Raw genomic sequence first — 5,775 nt, 5'->3', positions numbered from 1 at the left:
GTTAGTACTTTAAATACTAATTTTAATTAAATATACACTGAGACAATATTGTGTACGTTTGTACGGCTCTATTTGTACAAGTAGGTCAATTAAGGAGGGCCATTTGGCTCGGACCTAAAATGTAGACACTTGTTATCATTTTGGGGACTTGATTTTATGTGCCTTCCATTCAAACCAAAATATGACACCCACTCTTAGCTTAAAACTGAAAATTATACAAATTAAATATCCAAATTATGTTTCACTAATATTTTGGGCTAATGATTGTCTTAATTTGATTTCTTGTGTCGTCATTTTTTTATTTTTTTTATTACCAGAGGCCTAAAACGATAAAAGTGGCAAGGCTTCTCCGAACGTTTCAGAGGGCCTGTATAGGACTAAAGAAAACCTTTTAACAAAGGAAGTAATTGTAAGGATGGCTCGCAGTGTAGATACACAGTGCAGTAGAACGTTAACAGAAAAACAAATGGAATAAACTAAACTCAGTTATGATGTAATAGTTATATCTTGTCTATGATATTACATATGGATGATGCAAATGTCATCCATACTATTTTTTGCATTGTTTTGAAGGATAGATGTTAGGCATCTCTACATTTACTTTCTCTTCACCAAATCCCAGGCTTGTACAGTCGTAAGTCTACAGATTTACAACGCCTAAAATCAGGCGTTCGATTCCAAGTTCTAAATACAATTAGGTTCCAACTCTAATATTTGTTGTTTATCTATTATTGGATGGTAATTACTGTTTCGCCGTGTACTTAAGTTTTTTTTAAGATTATTGTCTGTAAGAAAGTTAATTTCAAATGATAATGAAAGCATCTTTTACACTAGAATTGTGATTTTTTTTAAAATTACTACTAGTTATTAATACTTATAAAAGCTGATACTCCATCTGAAATTATGTTATCTCAGTGAAACTGGTTGACACCATTGTTTTGGTTTTTGAGTTTTCATGTAACAAAAAGAAACAGAAGAAAGAGAAACAAGAAATTCAAATATTTTACAATAATATTTACAGAACTTGTGACTCAGTCATTTCATGGATATTGTTATAAAAGAAAACACTGTATGGTATTGTAAAGTATAGATGACATATTGAGAAGATATTTAAAATACCATTTTGATGAACAATGCCAGCTATCCCTACTTAACTAACGACATCTGCCTGATAAAGTATAAGTTGAACAACCATCAATTTGCACTTCAGACAGTAGAACTGTATAAATGTGAACTGAGGATGGTGAGTGGTATCATTTTATAACAGTGTGTGTGCCTTTTCATACTTGTAAATACTATAAATCCCAGTCATAGTTTAATTATCTTGTAGTATGCAGTAAAACTACTTGTGATGTCCTAATATAGTTACATATCTACTGTCATGCAACCTGCTTTTGATTGTTTGTTTGTTTACTTTAGAGAAAATCCACATTGGGAAAACTACTATGTCCACCACTAGGAAATGAACCCTGAATTTTAGTACTGTGAGTCTGTAAGCTTTCCACTGTCCAACCGTGGACCTGCTTTTGAAACTGGAGCTGAAATGTCATGAAGTAAAAATATTGAAGAAAGAGTGAATGAATACAGTTGCAGATTTACTGTCATGCAACCTGCTTTTGAATTATTTGTTTGTCTATTTTAGAGTAAATCCACACTGGGCTAGCTGCTACGTCCATCACTGAGAAATGAACCCCGGATTTTAGTACTGCGAGTCTGTAAACTTACCAATTTGGCTGAAATGTCATGAAGGAAAAATATTGAAGAAAGCGTGAATGAATAATGGCTGATGTACAATAAAAATAAACTTATAAGTCACTGAAAACTTATCTGTGGTGAATGATGTCTTGAAAAGCTATGACCAAACATGAGTTTCAGTGAAGTAAATCAACTCTTATTTTAATAATTCCAGTCAAGGCTTACGAAACTATGGATCAGTAGTAACTCTTTAACAGGGATCTCCAAACCTTTTTGGACAAGGACAGGGAGGTAGATCTTTTTAGGCTTCGTGTGCCGGAGGGGTTGTGGTAAGATTGAGTAGGGATACATACATTATTAGAATACAAATCACTAATTTATTTCTCGTAAAAGCACATAATTAAAATATTTAAGACACAATCGTCTTTTTTAACATTAGTTACAAGCATGAAACGGTGTTTTTCTAACAAAATTACACTTAATTGAGATTCAAAGTCAGTGCTCCCTATCATCAAAAGTGGTTGTAACTGTTCATCATATAAGGCTGATCTGTAACTAGATATCACGCACTTCATCTTTGAAAATGTCGTTTCACAGAAATAGGTAATGTCAAAAACTGAAATGAATCCACGAGCAAAGTTTTTAAACGAACATATTGATCACTTGGAAGGCATTTATAGAACTTTGTCAGTTTTCCTTCTTTGTATTTGTCCTTTAACATGTCATTGGACTGCAGATCAATCACTTCCATTTAAACTTCAGGTGACAGTTCAGTAATAACACAATCAAATGGGTTTTGGAAGATCCTTATTTCAGTTCCTCTCGCATCAAGGTCAGAAAACATTCCTTGAACTGTAGTTTCAGGTCAGAAAGGATATCTTGTGCAAACCTGCATGGGAATGGGGATCCCTGCTTCTTGCCTGAACTTTTCACAACATGGAAAATGTGTAAAGCAACTCCACATCATTTGGGACTGAAAAAGAATTAGTTTTTTTGCCGAAATGTTTTCACCTCGGTGTGCATATCGCAGATAAACGCGGTTTCGTTTTGTAATTTAAGACTGAATTAATTCAGTTACATGGTCAAGTCTACAGAAAAAGCTAATTTCCAAAGCCATTCACTGTTTGTGAGTAATCCTTAAGGGCAGTTCTTTTGTTTTAATAAAATTTAAATCTCAATTATATGCTCAGAAAATCATGACATAACCTTCCCACAGCTAAGCCATCAAACTGAAGTGTGGTACGACAACTCGAGATATGTTGCTTCTATTTCCACCAAATACTCACAGAATTGACGATAATTGAGTCCATGAGAGCGAATGAAGTCTACTGTTGAAATTAGAGGTTTCATGACACATGACAATTCTAGATATTTTCCATACAGTGCCCGCTGAAGAATAATGCAGTGAAGAACCATAGGCTTGGAACAATCCTCACTTTCAACAGCTTTGTAAATGTGCCCAACTAAACCTTTTCCTGCACTACACATACCTTTACCATCATCTGTTGTAACGCACTTTAGCCGTTTCCATTCCAGGTTGTACTGAGTTAGTGATGTACTCACCTATGGTTGTTCTACGCATAATGTACACAGAAGCTAATTCTTCAGTCACTTCAAAATTAATATTGACTCCGCGAATAAACAATAACAACTATTAAATGTCAGACACATCTGTTGATCCGTCAAGCGCGATGGAAAAGCACTCGAACTCTTCGGTCTTGTCTTTGAGCTGAGACACAATGTTGCTTCCAATGTCCTCAACTCTAGCAGCAACAACTGTGTTCGCCAAAAGGCTAAAAGTTTTAAATAAGTCTACTTTTTCTGGGCACATTTCTTCGGCTGTTTCAATGATACATAATTTAATTAGCTCTCCATCAGGAACTTGTTTTCCTCGCTTGGCTAACAGGTGTGTCACTCGGAAACATGCTCTTGTGGCTAACAGGTGTGTCACTCGGAAACGTGCTCTTGTTGCAGCTTCATCCTCTGCTTTCTTCCTCTTAAATACTAACTGTTGTGATGATACGTTATGTTTCAAGGTTTTGAATTTGTCTGAACGTAACTTTCCCATGAACTGTTGAGTGCTTGGTTTGGAAATGTCTACAAAAGTTATATTATTTTAGCACTGCGATAGTCTCGTTGCATATTAAGCACAACGCTTTGTTACGTGATTCAATAACGAAATAGTCCACATTTCACTGTCCTTTAAAAACACGACATTCAGAGTCAACTTTTCTCTTTTTCCCTTGTCCTGGTCCCCTGGTGGGACAGCGGTAAGACTACGGATTTACAACGCTAAAATCAGGGCTTCGAATCCCTTCGGTGTATTCATTAGATAACCCGATGTGGCTTTACTATAAGAAAAACACACACCCTTGTCCTGACATAATAACTAGGAATAAGTATGAACTCGAATATAAAGAAAATAGCAGCATTCACTGACACACACTGAGGTATCCGGGACAGGCGTGTGAAGAAATACGCAACTTCAGGCCACTGGGGTCGATAAGTGAGATGGCACAGTACTAAGTAATATGACGTTTCCCAGCAAATAGAAAAGTGTATCACACCTAGATTGGCTTTTGCTCAATTGCGTTTTATTTTCCCTCTGTAGACTCAGCAGATAGCCCAATGTAGCTTTACTATAAGAAAGCACACACACATGTTTTATTTTTATATTATTAAAAATGCAAATGATAGTCATATAATTATATCATATTATTGCTTTAATAAACTGTTGGCGGGCCGGATAAACCGAAGTAACGGGCCGTAGTTTGGAGACCCCTGCTGTTTTGTAACGCGTTGGAATACTGACCTAAACCGAAGTATAGAGGAGGGACTGTAATGGAAAACTTATTGGACACTGTGACTTCAGCTACTGTCTAATATAACTCTTATTTGTCACTATGCTTCAAATTAATTGCAGTGTATAAATGAAACATACTTTGAAAAACCGTATTTCAAAAACAAGTTTAGTGTAACGTAGCTCGCTTTGGGATACCTAGGGGCTAAGCAGTGTTTAAAAGAACTTTGCTTGTGTAAAATAAATCAAGCATTGTTATGTACATTAAAAATTCCCTGAAATACTAGTGTTACGGTAAATAGTTACGAACTGTGTTTATTTTCTATATTAAGTTGTGAAATAGGGTCGTATGTTGAAGTAGGTGTAATATCTTTTTTTAAATATACAAGAGCAATTAGATACACGTGTTTATCACGTAATTTACAGATTATCCCCTTTGTATTATAGTAAATAATGTATTATCTGTAAATGCTATAGTAACCACAAAAGGTTGTTGTTCAGTATTAGTAAATTAATATCTAACATTTTACGAGCCAAAGCATGGCCAGGTGGTTAGGGCGCTCGATTCGCAATCTGGCGGTCGCAGGTTTGATTTCCCGTCCCACCAAACATGTTCGCTCTTTCAGCCGTGGAGGCGTTAAAATGTTACGATCAATCCCACTATTCGTTTGTAATAGAGTAGCCCAAGAGCTGGCGGCCGGTGATAATGAATAGCTGCTTTTCCTCTAGTTTTCACTGCTGCATTAAGGACGGCTAGATAGCCCTCGTACAGCTTTGCGCGATATTCAAACACTAATTAACAAACTTAACTTTGTGCATTCGTCAAGCTGACTAGTTTTTAGTATTTGATATATTTCCCCGAAATACTAGTTTTACGGTAAATAGGCTAAACGATCAGACTAGAAATCTCAATCTCAGGTATAGCTGTTCATAATTTCGAATTGCTGACCATGGGAAGAACCACCAGTCAGTAGCACTCGCTGTATACTAAATGTCTACTCTTAAAGAAATAGTTAAATGGACTCTCACTTTTATATCGCGCCCACAGCTGAAAGTATGAAGCGTGTTCGGTTGAATGGTCGCGAGGCTGGACTTTGGACCTTTAGGAATGAAGTCTGTTACATTAATCAAGTCGTCCCTATATTATCCTCTACCCTTAACGTTTTATAAGGGGCTGGGATTAGTCTCACTTAATACTAATAATATTTATTTACCCCTTTATAAAATCCATAATTTATTATTTATTTACAGAATCCACACTAGTAGAAACCTTGGGGTAA

The sequence above is a fragment of the Tachypleus tridentatus genome, chromosome 10 (assembly GCF_004210375.1).
Source record: "Tachypleus tridentatus isolate NWPU-2018 chromosome 10, ASM421037v1, whole genome shotgun sequence".
Lineage (NCBI taxonomy): Eukaryota > Metazoa > Arthropoda > Merostomata > Xiphosura > Limulidae > Tachypleus > Tachypleus tridentatus.
The sequence above is the reverse complement of the archived record's forward strand: the minus strand, read 5'-3'. Positions refer to the sequence as shown.